We start from the raw sequence: 19,257 nt of genomic DNA, 5'->3' as shown, positions 1-19,257 counted from the left end.
CTTGCCTACATTTTCCCTGCACTCACTCCCTCTGTGTCCGGACCAACTCTGGTGCTTTCCCATGTGGCCCTACACCGCACGGCGTGCCACCCTCCTCTCAGGAACTCTGAGTCATAGCTATCTTTTCAATGGCTGTCATCTCCTGATCTACTGGCCTCACCATGCCCACATAATAGTAAAATGCACATTTTAGAATGATACAAATCCCCACGTTACGGACGTTTTACAAAGTATACGTCCTACTGACTACCCAAAGGGCTCTTCCCAGGACACATGCCAATGACTGCTCGGAGCCCGTTAATAGCAGCACACAGGTGGCACAACAGGCCACCTCCAATTCTCTGTCACCGTACCCTTAACAGTATAAACAGTGCAGGAAATGGTTTGGTGAAATTTAACATAAAATTCATTCATTCAGATATTCACTGAACATCTACTATAAACCAGGTAGTACCAGAGACTCGGGAGAAAAAATACATTGTGATCCAGACTTCCTTGAGCTTCTAGCATTAAAAAAAAAAAAAAAAATTAGAAACCACCATCACCTTGTGTTCTGTAGAGTGCAATGGACAGTCATCCTGCTCCTGGCCTCCTAGCTGTGGTGTCATGGGAGGCGGGGGGGCAGCTCAGAGACTCCAGCAACAAGGCAGCCAGAACGGAAGCTAAAGGTATTGGCAAATATAAAGGATGAACAAAAAACTCTTTGGCTTTGTGAATGCATTTCTTCTGCTTCCCAAACCTCAGCCTCTGGCCTTCCCAGTTATCTTAATTCATTAGTATTTGACCTCACACTTCCAAGAAGTCTCTATTTCTAAAAAATAATATGGTTCACCTTCTGGGTCATATATTGTGATATTTGGCACATCTGCCTCCCATTTCTTGGCCAAACAAGGAATGGAGCCGAGCCAGAACAGATGGCTGGCCCAGAAGACTTTCTTACCAGAGGAGGCACCAGCCATCGGGATGTCCTAGTGAAGGGCAGTAAGGAGGGCTTGCTGGTCGTGACTGCTTTTTATCAAATATTCCCACCACTCTATACTAAGGCACAAAGAAGAATTGGCCTTGCTGGCTCCCTCTGGTTGGATGGAGCCACTTGACCAATTTTATCCAGTGAGTTGTAAGCAGAAGAGACATGGGTAGTCACTTCTACATTAAGAATATGATTGTCGGGGATCCCTGGGTGGCTCTTCCTGGGATGCCTGGGCGGCTCAGCGGTTTAGCGCCTGCCTTTGGCCCAGGGCGCAGTCCTGGAGTCCTGAGATTGAGTCCCGCATCGGGCTCCCGGCATGGAGCCTGCTTCTCCCTCTGCCTGTGTCTCTGCCTCTCTCTCTCTCTCTCTCTCTCTGTCTGTCATGAATAAATAAATAAATCTTAAAAAAAAAAAAAAAAAAAAAAAAAGAACATGATTGTCAAAAGGGAACTCGAGGGCTCTGCTGCCCAGGGTGGTCGCCAATCACGACATGTGCTTCCTAAGCCCTTGAAATGGGGTTGGGCCAAACTGAGATGTGCCATAAATATGGAATACTCACACTGGATTGCAAAAAGCTGGTATCCAAAAACGAAAGTATATACAAAAATGCACTAATAGATCTGATATTAATTACATGTTGAAATTATGTTGGATTCAATAAAATCCGATAAAAATTCGATAAAATTTATTCAAATCAACTTCACCTTAATCATCTTCCCTTTACCTTTTTAATGTGGCTACTAGAAAATTTAAACTTACACATATAGCTTATATTGTATTTCTACTGGACAGTGCTGCCCTAGAGCGCCCCCCCCCCCCCCCCCGCCACCACAGCAACTGGGAATGTGCCAGATAAGGCTGACTTCTAATGACCAAGGGCCTGGGGTAAGAACGACAATGATGTGGAGAGAGCCCTGCAGCTCCCCTCAAAGGCCATGCAGCATAAGCAAGAAAAACCCATTTATCACTGTAAGCAGCCAATTGCCACAACATGATCTAGTCTATTCTGATACAAAGAAGAATGAAGACAAGACACCAGGAGCCAATCTGGGTGAAGGTGAGGCAAGACACTTGGTAGGAGGGAAACACAGAAGGAAGAAAGGTTCCTTATATCATGACCTTGCCTATAATCACTTCCGTGCATGTGTATACATGTGCACGCACACACAAACACACACACCTGTTTATTTCTATGGAAGAGAAGAAGCCAGGATGTGAAGTATTCTTTTTTGCCTTTTTGATTCTTCAGACCACAGGTCTCATAAGGAACCTGGCTTGCACAAGTAGTTGATGCTGGAGCTGTTAGCTTGGCTATATAGTTCCCATGCACGATGACAGGTTTTCACCTCATTCCTGCGCACAGAACCACTTCTGCTATTTTACTTCTAGGGCTGACAGTCACCATAATGCCTCATTCAATGTGTCCTCTTAAGTTAATTCAAGACTCATGGTGATAGTGCAGGAAAAAATAACAACAACCCTGGGATGAACAGCTTAATGGAATTCTGAAGGCACAATATAAGGGTGGACTTAGCCATTTGGTCTTCAACAAACATTTAGGAAGGGAGATCATGAAGTCCCCTTGTAAAGGAAGTGTGAATGGTATCTCTGAAGATGAGTTCACCAAGAATCAGAAATCCAGATTCCTCTACCATTCACCTATCGGCTAGCTCCCCATTCCCTTCATCCATTATGGATATTTTGGCAATAATAGAACCTTTAACGGTAGTTTAAAATAGGGATTTATCTTTCTCATATAACAAGAGGTTTGGGAGTTGTTAGTCCAGGGCTAGCCTAGCAACTCCACAGTCATTGAAAACCCAGACTCCACCTATCTTTCCTTCCACCTTCCTAAGCAGATTAAAGTGTTGTTGCCTCATGGTTATAAAATGACTGCTTAGCTCCACCACCATGCACACTTTCAAGACAGTAATAAGAAAAGGTGGAGGAATTAACCTAGGTCCCATCCCTGTGGTACAAAAGGTGGGGCAGATGCTCAGGCCTCATACTTGGGGTTAGGAGCATATTTTAGAGAGACAGGTACAGGAGAGATGTACTTTCTTCTCCTGAATCTATTGGCCTTGACTCAGGGCTTCATGGGCTGGAAAGGGACACCTTGGTGAATTTTTTCTGCTCAGATGTTCTTTTTGCAATACGTACAAAACACCATATATGCTGGTGACCTTGGACCTGATAGCCTTGGTTGAAGGGCCTCTGCTTCACATGCTTCCAGAGATGCCCCCTGCCACATACAATGATCATTTTTACAGAAAAAGTGACCAATAGTTTAGAAAGCAGCACCTTAGGATTACAGTATATAACCTGTGATGGCTCATCCCTGGACTGTCCTGCTAATCCCACCCCTTACCTCTTTCCCACACCATCATCAGCACCAAACAGAACCACCCAAAAATACAACAGGTTCTTACCTCATGGCAGCTGATTGGCAATTCATCCCCACCAAAATCTTAGCAAATAATAACCAAGCATCATGTCCTTAGGAGCACCAGATATTAACTGGCTACTGTAGAAGTATCCAAAGCTCTTTCTAGAGCCTGGGAGTCATGGGTAGTTACTGCCCTGACCTAAGAGAAGAGGTCAGTTCTCTGGAGGCAGCCTGCCTCGCTCCCTTCCATCCCACTGTTGGTTCTGGTTCTGGTTCCGGTTCCCCCCAGAGGCTGGATGGGATTTTCCGCCACTCCAGACTCAAGAGGCCAGCTGCACCCATTCAGCAAAGACAACTCTCACAAGTGGTGTTTCTGGCTGCGTAAATTGCCCTGCAGCAAAAAGAGCTAGTGCTAATTTAGTGTTCGTTTCTCATCAGCTGAAATGTTTTTATTTTAGGAGGGAATTGGTGAGCCATAATTATTATTGATCTCTGTGACAGCAATCAGAGAAAGCTTTCGTGTACCCTCAAAAGAGCAGGACCAGAAATAGATACAGTGTCTTTCTTGGCCAATCAGAGTTTCTTCTTGCTCTAAATTGATTTTATAGCCATCGAAAGAAAAAAAAATGAAGTTCTACATAGTAAATGTCCTAATCCCTCCCCCCTTACTCCCCTGCCAGTATTTAAGAGGCTTTCACTAGGACCCTAGCCATAGTCTTAGAGAATGTCTTACCTGACTTTCAACAGATGGATGTTAATGGGATATTTATTTACAGAGTAAAATTAAATTGGAGCTGCATCTTAATGCACAATTTACATAATCAGCTTTGTTCTGAACTGATGAGCTGTTTTCAACAGCACTTGGGACCTTGCCGTCACAGCTGCCTCAATGCTGTAGCCACTGAGAATAGAGATTAAACAATTTCCTAAAGCTAGAAGTCTTGATGAGGATCTATTATCCCATCCTGGAGACCTCATAATTTCTCTAGACACTGGCATGGGATCAAAGTTCCATGTTCACTTCTTGCCACCATTCAGGATCAAAAGAAAGATGTTCAATGTGCATTTGGAAACCATTACAGTCATGGCTAATCTCCACGCTAACCCTCACTTCTAAAAAGTTGATGGCATTTCTAGTTTTAGAACACCTCACACTCCAAACAACACACATAATTACCAACTTGCCACACCATGTGCTTGAGGAGCCTGGAGGAAATCTTTCTAATGATGAATTTCATTGTAATACCTGTGCACATACGGCTGGTCTCCAAGGAGAGCAGATCATAGGCAAGACAGGTTCAGAGCCTGGAGGGGCACAGGGAGTAAATGTTGAGGCGGAGAGCCAGGCTGGCAAAACTGGATCCTTAATAAAGAACTGTCATCTCCTTATCCCTACCCCAGCCCAGAGTGCAGTACATTGACCATATGCTTCCTGTCTTTCCAACCCATCTGAGCTCGACCAAGGCTATGAAAAGCACTGCTTCTGAGACAAGTCAGAGTAATAAACACTTCCTGAAAACACGTTAAGTTTGTTTTAACTCTCTCAACAGCCTTAAGAGATAGCAATATTATTCCCCTCTCCTTTTACAGATGAGAAAACTGAGTCCTAAAGAAGTAAGTAGGCCTCAACTCCCCCAGTGAATTAAATGGAATAATCAGAATGTGAACCTAGGCTGTCTGGTTCCAGAACACAACTTTCGCACTATGCTCTCTGCAGTCTCAGGGGGCAAAGTCTCAGTAGACCAGAAGTTCCCGCTTAACAGTAAGAAGAGGCTTAAACAAGACTTCCATTCCTTGGGGCTGTGTTTGCTAATGTCCGTTCTTACATTGGGCAAACACATAAAATCCAGAAAAGGAAGGTTGGTTTATTTATTTTTTCCTTCATTTGTTTATTCATTACAAAATGGCTTGTAAGGCATACTTGAAATATAGTAGAAAGGGCAAAGCCATACCTCCTGGAGAGCAAGCAGTGTACACCACTGGAATCTCTACAAATGTGGGATTTTGTGATGTCAACTGTTTGTCTAAAGAAAGTCCAATTCTGACAGAAAGGTTTATATACATGAAACCTGTTCCTAAAAATCACTGAGATCATTAGAGAAAACCAAAGGTAGTAGGAGAAACATTCACCTGGGAGTTAGAGGAGTCCAGAGACTCTTCTACTGGTTAGGCATTGAACTCTCAACTCATGGATCTATGTTTCATGATGGGTTAAATGGCTATTGAAATCTTGTTCGTGCTTAAAATCCCAATTCAATTCCATTGCAGGCTTCACACTTGCTCTGGAATGTTCCAGGAACCACGAGATGAGAGAAGAAAGGTGGTTAGCTTCCTTGGTCAGGTAGTCAGTCAGTCCAGGCAGGAGAGCACAGCACAAATATGATGCAAAATTAGGGAGTACCTGGGGACTCAGTCGGTTGAGCATCCAACTCTTGAGCTCAGCTCAGGTCTTGATTGTAGGGTCATGAGTTCAAGCCCTGCATTGGGCTCTACGTTGGGTGTGGAGCCTACTTTAAAAAATATATGAGGCAAAATTAGGAATGTATTTGCCTCCTAATGGGGATGCCCTTTCATGGGTTCAGTCTGTTGAGGTACAACATCTTCAACTGAACATAATCCAGTCATTTACCCCAGAATGCCTGGTGTACCAGAGCCTCCTTGCCTCTCATTGCTTTACTAATATTTGCCTTGTCTTTCCCCTTGCCCCAGGATCCTGCTGTTTACCCATACTAATGGGTACTAAATGTTTAAATGACCTTTCTCAGAGATATTTTACTTTTTAATAGGGGCCTGCTAGAGAGATAGTGATTAAATTTCAGTTGCGTTTCTAAAACAGTAGCAATTTGGGGGCAAGACAGCAAGTTGGGAGAGAGATGACCATTGTAGTAGGTTGAATGATGGCCTCCCAAGACATATGTCCATTTCTAACCCCCAGAAATTGCAAAGGTGAGCTTTTTGATGACCTTATGTATCTTTGTAGATATAATTAAGTTAGGATCTCAGAATGAAATTGTCCTGGATTACCCAAAAGAGCTTTAAACCCAATGATAAGTGTCCTTATAAGAAACAGAAGACACAGGGCACCTTCGTGGCTCAGTTAGCTAATCATCTTGACTCTCGATCTCAGCTCAGGTCTTGATCTCAAGATCATGAGTTCAAGCCCTGTGTTGGGCTTCATGCTGGGCGTGGAGCCCAGTGGAGCCTAGTGGAGCAAAGCCTAGTGGAGTGGAGCCGAGTGGAGTGGAGTGGAGTGGAGTGGAGTGGAGTGGAATGGAAAGGAAAGGAAAGGGAAGACACAAGCGTAAAGGATGTAAAGATGGAAACAGAGACCAGAGTGGTGTAGCTATAAGCCAAGAAATGCCTGGAGCCCCCAGAAGCTGAAAGAAGCAAGGAGGAATTCTTGAGCCTTCAGAGCTTAGTCATGATCATGGAAGCTATCTGCCAAGTTGCAGACCCACGCTCTTTGTGGCATGCTTCCCCACCAGCCCTACATACCTACATTGAAGATGGGGAGTAAATGTCTACATTCATGAGACCCCAAATTGGGATCATGAAGAAAAACTCAGAGGAATAAAATCTATAGTGCCAGGACATGCTGAAGAAAGAACATCATAATTTCCTAAAATATTACAGGAAGGTTTAACATAACAAAGGAGACTAATAGAATAAAGAAATAATGGAATTAAAATGAGAAAGGAAATACTTAGACAAATATGTGACTGTCAAGAACTAAAATTAGTCTGCAAGATGATTTCTATAGGTAGGTGATGGAAGACTTGTCACTCAGAACAGTTAAAGCTAAATCAGTCTGCAGGATACAAACAGAAGTGAAATGCATCACCAGGGCCATATTCAAATAATTCAGAAAGAAAAAGAAAACTATTCTTTGAGGTAAAACAGTGCTCTCTGAAAATCTGCACTTAATCTTTGTGCAAATCAAATTTACCTGGCAATTGCTTGTCTACTTCTTTGCACAAATCAGGGTTTTTTTTTAATGCATGCAACTTTCCTAGGAGTACCTAGTCAAGGTTAGGAAAACATTCTCTACCAGCAGGACAACCAAGTTACCATAAAGATTATTTCAGCAGACTCCAAGATCTGACTTCTAGACACCAAAGTCTCTCTCTAGGTGCTCAGGTGGTACAGGTGCAAATGTGGGTGGGCCCTGTGGCTCTGGTATAGCCCCATCTTTAGCCCACAGCTTCATCTCTCTGTGTCTCCCTCACCTACACAACACAGATTACTCCGAGGGCAACGACATGGTTGTTTGAGCTAACCCACCACTGTGACACCACCTGACCAACCTGCTCTGGCCACAGTGTGCCCATCTATAGAAGGAGGAGGAAAGATGGGGTGTCCCCCACCCTCCCAGCACTCAGGCCCAGCTGCCCTCACAGATAAAGCCTAGAGAGGGAACACGCTTCACCTCCTTCGTAAGTCAGGGAGGCTTTGCATAAGCTCCCCATCATAAGTGATTCCCAACAGCAAATAAGGGTCCTCTTCTAGCATGCTTGTTCAGATCACGTGTTAACATGCTAAGAGACACGTACAAAAAGGCAATGACGTGGGGCATTTTTACTATAAATTTTCTAACTCTATTGTATGTAAATAGTTATCAGGAGCATGCCATTTAATCTCATCTTTTTCTCCAAAGTAAGTTACTTCTATTTAAAATGTGAAACGTTCCTGTCTCTCACCCTCCCCATCCCACCCCACCAGCAACCCCCCCCCCCACCCTTGCAGCCCCTCCATGATCTAGACCCTGTCTCTATCTTGGATTCATGTCCTCTTACCTTCTGCCTCACCCCTCAGCTCAGCCACACTGGCCTCCACACCAGGCTGCTCCTACCCCAGGGCCTTTGAATGTGCCACTCCCCACCTGGCAAAGTCCCCCATCCCCGACCCCAGTTCCTCACATGGCAGCTCTTTCTCTTCATTCATCTCAGCTCAGATATGTCAAAGAGCCTTCCAACGTCTGCTTTCCACTCCAGCACATAAAGACCTTGGGCATCTTCATTCCCTTCCATTCTCACAAGAAAGTCTTTAAAGACTAGAGATCAATGACTCTTCTTACAGAAATCAGAGAATTGGGGTTCCAGGGAAAACTGCCACCCCTAAGCTGGAAAGACAGAAAGGAGGATACAGGGAACCACAATTTACCGGCACAGAAACTTCTGTGGGAATCAATCCTGTACTAGGGTAGGAAAATCAGAACTGTGGACAACTCTGAGAGGGACCCATTTATGGAGGACCCTCACGTTTTTGTGACTTTTACCTCTAGGAGTTCCACCAGATTCTCATATGGAAGACTAGGGAAAAATCCGCTCACGCTTTCTGCAGAGAGAGGAGAAGCAGTAGCCATTTTGAAAGACATCAGAATATTCTATTCAGGCAGCCCGGGTGGCTCAGGGTTTTTTAGCGCCACTTTCAGCCCAGGGTGTGATCCTGGAGACCCGGGATTGAGTCCCATGTCAGGCTCCCTGCATGGAGCCTGCTTCTCTGCCTGTGTCTGTGCTTTCTCTGTCTCTCTCATGAATAAATAAAATCTTAAAAAAATAAAAAAAGAAAAAAAAGAACATTCTATTCTCCTTAATAAGGCCACTCTCAAGAGAAATGGTTTCATCAGAGCCTACCTAACCTGCTGGGGTTTTATCAGAGCCCACCTGGTCTTGGAAAGGAAAATACTTAACTCCAGCCCCTCCAGCCATCCTGTCCCTCCTAAATGAGGGAAATCTAAGGGGCACCTATGAAGGTCAAAGCCACCAGCCCCCTGAAAGACAGAGACTACAGGACACTCTCCTGCCCACATACCTTCACATCACATGGATGAGGATCCTGTATAATAATCAGGGAATATAACTAAAGACCTGCACAACTTGGATCTTATTTAAGAAGTCTCAAAGAGGCCTTTCCTGACAATCCTGTCTCAAACTGCCATACATACCTTGCAACCTAACAGCTCCTTCCCTATTTCTTCGTAGCGTTTAGCATCACCTAATATTATCCTGTGATAGGATTACCTGTTTGTCTTCCCTACTAGAATGTAAACCTCATGTCTGCACTGAACCTCAATGAGCCCCCAGTGTCTATGACAAAGCCTGGAACATAGTCAGGTGTTAAAAGAATATATGGCAAATTACTGAGTAGCCCATTGGCGTATGCCTCATTAGCCTGCCGTTTTCACTCATGACGTATGTTTTGATGCGTTCCTCTTCTTTGGATCTTTATACACACACACACATATATAAAGTATGTGTACGTGCTTTGTGTACGTATAGATAATATGTGTATTTTATATATACACTGTACTCTAGCTAGCTATACTCTAGTTCTTTGTGATGAAGGATGACTTAATGCTGCTCTCCATACACACACATATCAAAACTGTTCCATATTGAAAGACGTCAGCCGCGGTCACTGGGCAATCTCTATCAGGTACACAGTCATGGAGAAAGGAGAACTTTGTAGTGCAGGGTAAGATTTAGGGTTAGAATAAGATTTGGGATCATGTTTGCCCTCATATCCATTAATATTTCTTTGATAGTGCCACCATCCACTTGCTCTATTTAAAAGATCTTTTTTTTTTTTTCAGTATATGGGAGCATTTCAATTCTTAGATACTAAAATTAGTTAATGTCAAAGAAAGCCTTGGTAGTTTGAATATTAGCAAACCCCTGGGGCCCCTGAAATCAAACAAATGAGTTAGACTATGATGATCACGTCTTCCCTTGCTAACACCATAAGGATCTGTTGTATGTAGCAGATGGCATACAGACTTGCTCTCTCATTACACCTTCCCACAGTATGCCACCCACATCAGGTCAAAGTTAATTCTTGGGGCAGCCCCGTTGGTTCAGTGGTTTAGCGCCACCTGCAGCCCAGGGCATGATCCTGGAGACCTGGGATCGAGTCCCACGTCCGGCTCCCTGCATGGAGCCGGCTTTTCCCTCTGCCTGTGTCTCTGACTCTCTCTCTTTCTCTCTCTCTCTCTTGAATAAAATCTTTAAAAAAAAAAAAAAAAAGCTAACTCCTCCCCACCAAGAGAGCCCATTATCCAAATCACTGCTGTAACCTCTGTCCCCTTTCTCACCTAAATATCCAGAGGCATCACTGCCTCCTTCTGAGGATGATCAATGAAGTAAAGGGGTCATTGTGACCTAACCACAGTGTCCTATTAGAGCTACCTAAGGAGGACATTTCCATCTTAGTGACCTCTAAACAGTCTTGAGTGAACATTTCTACAGCTGTTGGGCTCCAACCATAGTTCTAAAGGGAGCATGTCCTCCAAACGTGTGTGTGTGTGCATGTTTGCAAGATCAAGATGTATGATTTTTATAAACTTTTGGTTTTTACAAATGACAGCATCACTCTCTAATCTTGACCCTGAATCGGTGTTTATATATATATAAATAATCTTGGAAATGGTAGTTTTCTACCAGCCAATAGCCTACAGACTCTAACAACTAAAAGAACACTAAATCCTCAGGGCAGCAGCAGTGGGGATATAAATCACCATGAGCATCAGTATCAGACCGTTTCCTTACTAATGCACAATTCTCTCTCCTCTTGTCTCCCTGTTTGGGATATCATGTTCCTTCTCAACCACTGCTGTTAAAAAACAGTAAGATTGCTAAGAGAGAAGTGTTCTGCTATATATTTTTAATGCTACTGACTTCAGTATTCCAATATTTTGAGCCTTATGATCCATTGCTGGTGGACAATTTAAATCAGACCCCATTAGCAAAGGGCACAAAAGCACTGAGTTTTTAGCTAAACTACCAGCAGAAGAGTACTATGGCTGTCGTCTGCACAACCCCTTGTGTTTCTTAGCTACTGAGCAGCTACTGTGTTCCTACTGCCTGACACTGTGCCAGGCAGTAGGAATTTCTGGATGATTAGCCTTGTCCTCAAGGAACTGTAAGATCAAGAGGAGAGACAGATATAAAAACAAACTACTTCTTGGGACGCTTGGGTGGCTCAGCAGTTGAGGGTCTGCCTTCGGCTCAAGGAGTGATCCCAGTCCCGGGATCAAGTCCCACGCCGAGCTCCCCACAAGGAGCCTGCTTCTCCCTCTGCCTGTGTCCCTGCCTCTGTGTGTCTCTCATGAATAAATAAAATCTTTAAAAACAACAACAAAAACAAACAAAACAAAACAACTTCTTGGAATATGCGATGAGTTGATCTGGTAAAAAAAAAAAATCCCATGGTTAGGAATAGGGAAGACAAAAAAGAGGGACCCTTGGCCTAACCTTGAACATTAGGAACATTTTCTGAAACAAATGATTCTTAAATTGAGTCTTGGAGGATAAATAAGAGTTGCAAGATACAGGAAGAGTCAAAACATGTTCCAGATACAAAGAATCACATGAGCAAAGAATGATACCTAAAAGGCTGAAGACATTTCCACATTATGACCACAAAAAAGCCAGAGTGGTGGGAGGTGGGGCCTATGAAAGGAGAGAGGTCTGAGCAGCTTGGATTTTACGTCATAAGCCTTTTTTCCATTGTGGCACACGTAGTAAATTATACCTGCGTGGAATATGGGGGGGAAGGGGTGATAAATGAGGCTGCTCCCAACCCTTTGAGCTAAAGGAATCAATATTTCTGTACACCTATAATCCAATCCAGCATACTAGTAGGGAAGGTCCGCAAAAAGAAATAAGGAGCCATTAAAAGCTTTAAGGGAGAGTTATAACACAGTCCAAGTTGTGTTTTAAATGGCTCACTCTGGCTGTGGCGTGGAAAATGGACTTACTTAGGATTAGACCACAACAGACAAGCCAGGAGCTGAAGCAGGTTGATGGCTATACAGATCAAGAGAAAGAGACAAGTTCAGAAAACTTGGAGGAGGTCAGACTGGCCAAATTTGGTGATTTATTACATGTAGGAAAAAAGAGAGAAAATGAAGTATGTCTCTCTGGTTTCTAGCAGAGGTGTTGAATGAATATATAAATACATACATTTATTTTGTCCAAAAGATTAAGATCTTTCTCCATTAATCACACCGCACATACAGAACTAGAGAGTTTTGTTCGTGTTTTAAAGATTTTCTACGACAAACACACACTAAGGGTGTTTGACATCCTCTCTTCTTTTCCCTCTGACTACCAGAGCCAATACTCTTAAAGGGATACAATTTTAAATGTTAAGAAATAAATCTGATTTTCTGTGTGACAGGCTGACATTAAATTCTCCTTAGCTTGGGGCCCTTGCCATCTTGCCAGATCTAAGAGCACTGCAGGGGGCCTTCCTTGGCTTAAATAGCTCCTTTGCCTCTATTCTTTCCAAGATATCAGGTGTCAAGATAACACCATGGGTCTCAAGTCCTTCAAACGACCTTGAGATTAATGAAGCTAACCATTGGGCAATATTAGTACATCACATCACAACTCCAGTGAACACCTTTCTGAAGAGTTCTAAATCAAAGGGGCTTTAGACACACCAAATGATACCATTAACATTCCCTGGAAGATACAAAAAAAAAAGGTTCAGGAAACCACACTGGTTTGCACCTATACTGAGTGCATCGGGCCCCTTTCAGGTCCTCGGCAGGCCAGACTACAAATAATATTCGCCCATGCTGGATGGATGCCCCAGGAATTGCACAGAATTCTCCTCCTGTAAAACAAACTTAGGTTTCTTACATAATACATGGATCTAGTTTGACTCAGATGCACAATGGGAGAAGTTATATTGTAGACTGGGTATTAGATGCTATTGAATTGGGTTAATTTGGATATAGGTATGACAATAATATAGTGGTTCTATTTTCTTAAAATGAAACAAAATGTCTATCCTGAAGTACTTATGGGACATCTAGGATTTGCTTTTAAAAACTACCAAAAGAAAGAAAGTGTGGGGGGTAGGAGATAAGTGAAGATGGGCTGTGGATTGATCTTGGGAAGCCACGTAATGAAGGCATAGGGGCTCATTACAGCTTCTATGTGTGTGTGAGAAAATTTCCGTCCTAAAGCTTTGTTCTACTTCTACTTCGTACATTGACCACCTATTAGATCTGAGTTCTCAGAACCATGTTAAGCCGATCTGCATTAGTTTTGGGCAACAAACTGGGGCTGGGTAAAGGCAGATCTTTCCAAGTCATTGACCCTGCTGCAGTAATATAATAATCATAGCCACCATTCGTTAGTCCTCATTATATTCCAGATGCTGAGTTAATCATTTTGGGCACATTAATTTATTCAATCCTCACACTAAATCTGTATTTAAGAGCATAATAAGCAGCTCAGATGCCAACTTTAGACAGCCTTTCAATACCATAAAAAATTATTGTAGCTAAATATACTAAAATTTTTTTTCAAAAATCTTTGAAGCAGTTTTCTATGAATTATTCTAAATTCTGTAATTTTTTAGACGCACATAAAAAGAACCATGATGAAAGTGGGTAAAACTTCTTGAGTGTTTACAGTGTACTAGTCTCAGTTCTAAGCACTTTCTATGTATTTTCTTACCTAATCCTCACAACAACCTGTAAGGTAGTATGATGGATTAAGTGTATTGATGGTCCTAATTAATGGATGCCCTATATCCATGAGGAGCTGGGATGCATTTCACATCCCTCGAAATCTGAACTGGCCTCACAACTTGCTTTTGCCTATAGAATGTGGTCAACAGAAGTAAGGACAGACCAGTTCCAGCCTAGATTTCAAGACACCTTGCCTACTGCTTTCTTTCTTCCTCTTGAACCCTTGCCTCTGCCATGGGACTAAGTTTGGGGCAACTAGCGTGCGGATGAGACACCACATGAAGGAGAGCTAATGGGCCCTGTCATCCAACCACTGGAAGCAGAGCCACCACCTAACAACCTGCCAGCTAACCAACAATAGGTTGAGCAGATCCAGCCATGACCAGAACTGCCTGGTTGAATCCAGCCCAACTGAATACATGATTAGAAGCCATTAAGTTTTGGGATGGGTTTAGATGCAACAACAGCTAACTAAGTGAGATAAGCAGGTGCCACTTGTTTTCACTAGAAAAAGGAACCATGATAGAAAGGTGTCTTGCCTGAAGCCTCATAGTGAGTGGTGAAGCTTTGATACGTACTCAGAAGCCTGACTCTGAATTCCACACTGCTAGTGCAGAGCTCTTCAGAGTAGATGATCTTCACTAAAGACATGGCAAGATGGGAAGCTACTGGGCTCTAACACCCAATAGCCCAATCATGACCAGAGATTACTTCCAACCACCTGGCAACACAGATGTCCCCATCCTTCCTCACTAGGCCAAGTACATCTTCCTAGAGCTCTGCTAGCCCTTCCCAGGAGAAGGGATCTGAGTATAATCTCCAAGAGACAAAGAGGCCATTTGGTTAAATTTATATTGAATTCTAAAGGAGCCCAGTAGGGACCCTGAGAAACAGTGATGTGTAACAGAATTGCGAAGGCCAGAAGAATATAAAGTAGTAGCTGCACTCAAGTCAGAGACCCACAGTAAACAGTAAAGTTTTATTTTATCCTAAAGACCTTGGAAAGCTAGTGATGCATTTTAAATAAGAAAATAGTGGGATAGCATCCACACATTTAAGAAAATCAGTCTGACTGCAATTGCAACATGGAGAATGGGCTGAAGGTAACCATGCAGATCTGGAGATGAATGCAGAGTTGAGCAGTCACCCAAAAGATGACGGTAGCCAGGACTAGGGTCATGCTCATGGAAATTGAAGGAAGTATAAGGATCCAAGAGCTGTTTAGGAGGAAGGATCACCAGGACCTGGTAATGGATCAAATGAGTGAAGGAGAGGGAAAAGGCGAGGATGCCCCAATCATCAGGCCACAAAAGGTACTTACAACCTGGTAATTCTACTCTGTTCCACAGTGTTCCTGAGTGATGACTAACCAGTTTCTGAAAAAGATTTGGGCTCAGTCTTGCCATGGTGAGAAGAATTCTGATGGAGGGCTCTGAGTCAGCATATCTGCAAAGAATAAAGGCAGGCTTAGAGAGAGAAAATGTCAAAAATTAAACAGCCACTTGTCTTGACAGCATTAAAAATAATCTGTCACCTGCTCCTAACTTTGTTCTTGGTTACAAAGGCCATTGTTTGAGTGAACAAAGAGGGTTAAGGAATTTGGAAGAACTATTTACCCAGAGAAACTGAGAAGAGCTCAGGCTGGAGGAGATTTGCATGTGAATGAGGAAGGGGGTGGGCAGCTACAAACACAAACATTCTGTGCATAGCAAATAACACAACAGCTCAAAATCTCATTCACTGGAGAGAACATGGTTTTCAGCAACTGCTGTTGGTAGTTTCGGATCTGAAAATGACCTGGCCTTTTAGTAAGAGCCATTTCCCATCTGATGAATCAAAAATTCAATCCAAGGACAATAAACTGGTTAGTGAGGACTTAGGGTCTCCACCTTCCTCCATCAGAACCTTGCCCCAGCATGCCCTCCTCTCAGCCACTCCCCATGCTGCCCAAAGTCACACTGGACTCTGTCAAGCATTCACCACGTGCAGACTGAGGTCACTCCATATTATGAAAAGTCCTTAGAAAAAGGGAGAGTTCAAGAATAGAATCTGAGTATACAAAAGCAAGATTTTCTTCAGAGTTGTTTTGATTCTGGTTCCTCTCATTGGCATACTCTGCTACACTCAGAATGCCTGTTCTTACATAGGTGATTTTCCTACTGGAATTCCTTCCCTAAACTAATTCTGGGGAACTTTAGTTGCCATTAACTAGCTAGTTGTTTTAGGTTGTGAATATTCTTCTCTATTTGACCTGACCCTTAACTCATGGGCCCTACACAGGCCTACGGATAGGACTCAGCCAATTCAGTAGGAAGATTCAGTTGACCCCAGCAACCAAGAGTGCCAGTTAGCCATGCCAAGAGCCAAATGGGAGAGGGATAATGCTTAGCTCTCTAAAGCCAAACCCTAGAGGCTCAAGCCAAAATCATCCCTACAAAGAGAAAACAGACTCAGCCATTAGTGATGGACCCAAGGAGGCAGAGTGGAAAAAGGAGCGGAGATGTTTAAAGGAAGTGCTCCCTGAAGAACGAAATTCACTGTGTTCCTCAAGAAGTTAGCTCCCACCAAATGTTAGCTAATCTGTGACAGATTGCACCATACAATGAAACATTGTTTTGAAGTAAATCTTCCCCACTCCATAAAAATGACATTTTATGGCTTTTCTTGCTAATTTTTCACCCATTTAGATTCTGCTTGACAGAGAAAGTTGACATAGTTAAGTAGTATTAAGTCCTCTGAGCTCCCTCAGCTGGCAAAAAGCCCCCACCTGCTGTTATGTAGATTAATCCAAGTTAAATATTTGTAACACACACATAGGGAGAGTCTGCCTTTTGTCTTCCAGTTGTCTGGAGTCACAGAAATCAATTTGATTTCATCCAAAAAAAAAGAAGAAAAAGAAAAAAATCCTACACCCTGGGGTTATCATATTTACTTAAACATATGGCATATCATGATGCCCTGCATGATGCATTTACCAAATGGAGGAAAGAAACAACTCCCAAGGGCCACAGGCCCATTAGCAACAACTTCCTATTTATCAAATTTGGGTGGCAACAAGGGGATGAATTACTGAGTTTCTATGTGCACATCAGTCCCCTCTCCTCCTGTGTATAGAATAGATGTGTAGTCACTAATTGGTAAGAGAAAATACTATCCTTGTTTTCCTTCATTTGGAATCTCTGACACTATTTTGGGTAAGACTCAACAACTTCCCAAATCTGGAAAATAGGCACAAAAAACATTTTTAAACTTAATTTTCAGAGGCCAGGCTTACTTGGCAACATGATCTACTAGGAGTTTGAGATCTGCAGCCATGAGGTCTGTGTTGAAGTCCCTGCTTGGCTCTTATTAGCAGGCTAACCTCTACTAAATCCCGGGCATTCCAGTCCCTAAAGCTGCAGAAGAAATGGTAATGTCTGCCACACATGTACCGAGGATCATGGGGGTCACACCAAGTGCAAAGTGCTGGGCAACTGCCTTTCACTCACCTTCTGGAGGTTACCCAAGGCTCAGAAATCTAGCCAGCATGAGCAATGGGTTAGGAGTGAGGATATTCCAGTCTCTCACTCACATCGGTCACAACAGTTTCCCATCAACAAAGTGGATAAAACTCCTCCTTTCCCTCACATGTCTCCTCCTGGAGACCCATTGCTAGTGAGTGGAATAGGATACTGAGAATCCGTTTAGCTCAAGGACCACTAACCTAATCCCTCAATTTTGTAGCAGAGTGGAACACCTGGGGAACTTTTAAACATAAAAAGGAATTTGGAAAGAATTATCTACCCAGAGAAACTGAGGAGACCTCAGGTTGGAGAAGATTTGCATATGAATGAGGAAGGGGATGGGCTGCTCCAAATACCAACATTCTTGAAGTGCTGCAAACAACTCAGAGGCTCAAAATCCCATTTGCTGAAAGGAACACAGTTTTTAGCTGCAGCAGTTTTTTTCAAAGCCCTTGAGGTGGCTCCACTATATAGTAAAATTTGGGAACCTCAACCTAACTCCCTCTAGAGTCACCCAAGTGTTCCTTTCAACCTCTTGGTTCTATACTCTGTCCTAGAATCAAAGCCCAGGACACTAAATTTTGAGCCTCTGTGCCTCCCTCCAGTAAGCCTGGGAGCCATTTACCCCATCACTTACCTCCAGCTGGGAAATGTGAACCATGAGTAAGTAGAGGGCACCCAGGGAATAAGGTGGTGAGCCTCAAGTTGGGGAGAGCACAGGCACTCCTTTCCACATTGGGTGAACAGCAGGGTCACATAAAAAGAGATTTTGAGGTCAAATAAAATTGGGCTATTCTCAGCTTACCAAAGTTAAGCAGATTTCTTCATTGCAGGACTTCTCAGATTCTTTAAGTTTGATTATAAGTCTGTGAGAGAGGATTGTGACAGCATTTCTCTAAGTCTGTGAGAGAGGATTGTGACAGCATTTCTCCCCATGGAGCATGTCAAGGACTAGTGTTTCAAAGAATATACTCTGAGAAACTTAGAGCAATGTTGGGGGTAGGGAAATTTGGCAGTATCTGGAGACCCCCTTGGTTGTTACAGTTGGGAGTTGTTTACTGGCATCCAGTGGACAAAGGCCAGGGATGCTGATCAACATCCAACATGGAGAACCCCCCATGACAAAGATTTACCCGTCCCAGATGTCAATAGCATTGCAACTGAAAAGCCCTGACCCAGAGTGACCTCTTCTCCTACAGGCCATCCTTCATGCCATAGCTTCAGAAATGGAAGACGATGAAAGAAAAAGACAGGAGAGAGCAGACAGGAGTAGGGGGGAAAAGGAGGAAAATAATGAAATGAAAGAGGAAAAACAGACAATAATGAAGGAAGAGGCTAGGGGGTGGGGGACAAAAGAAGACAGATTCATAAGTGCCTAAACTCAGAAGTGACCAAGATGTCCTCCCGCAGGTTGAATGGATAAACAGCGGTACAGCCACACGGTGGAATCTTACTCAGCACTAAAAAGAAATGAACTATCAAGCCATGAAAAGACATGGAGGAAACTTATACACATACAGCTAAGTGAAAGAACCAACCTGAAAGGCTCCATACTATGTTTTCAGTATACAACATCTGGAAAAAGCAAAACAGTGGACACAGTAAAAAGCTCAGTGGTTGCCAGGGGGTTAGAAGGGCAGGGTGAAAACACAGAGCACAAAGGATTTTTAGGGAAGTGTGAATACTCTCATACTATTAACAGTGGATATGTGTCATTATCCGTTTGTCCAAACCCGTTGAATGTACGATACTGAGAGTGAACTACAATTGAAACCACAAACTCTGGGTGATCATGGGGTGCCACTGTAGGTTCGTCAGTCTTGACACTGCCCCACCCTGTTGGGGATGTGGACAACCTGGAGGCCAAGCATACCTGAGGGTGGGGATCTATGGGAACTCTCTGCACTATCTGTTC

General features: G+C 43.2%; 1 protein-coding gene across 4 annotated transcripts in view; it reads right to left on the bottom strand.

Moving 5' to 3' along the window:
* Positions 1-18,446, bottom strand: part of LOC144288048 (uncharacterized) — a 111,163-nt gene extending 92,717 nt beyond the window's left edge. For 3 of the 4 annotated variants that reach the window (XM_077855661.1, XM_077855664.1, XM_077855662.1), the window contains exons 1-4: positions 15,161-18,446; positions 8,273-8,475; positions 5,487-5,866; positions 4,603-4,661 (exon numbers count right to left, since the gene is read on the bottom strand). The gene's annotated coding sequence lies outside the window, so the exon portion shown is untranslated. Of the gene's footprint in view, positions 1-483; positions 663-4,602; positions 4,662-5,486; positions 5,867-8,272; positions 8,476-15,160 lie in introns of those variants that run through there. The other variant, XR_013356008.1, reaches the window with a different exon arrangement.
* Between the last annotated feature and the right edge of the window lie 811 nt (positions 18,447-19,257).

Source organism: Canis aureus, chromosome 17 (assembly GCF_053574225.1).
Source record: "Canis aureus isolate CA01 chromosome 17, VMU_Caureus_v.1.0, whole genome shotgun sequence".
In the NCBI taxonomy this organism is placed as follows: domain Eukaryota; kingdom Metazoa; phylum Chordata; class Mammalia; order Carnivora; family Canidae; genus Canis; species Canis aureus.
The sequence above is the reverse complement of the archived record's forward strand: the minus strand, read 5'-3'. Positions and strand labels throughout refer to the sequence as shown.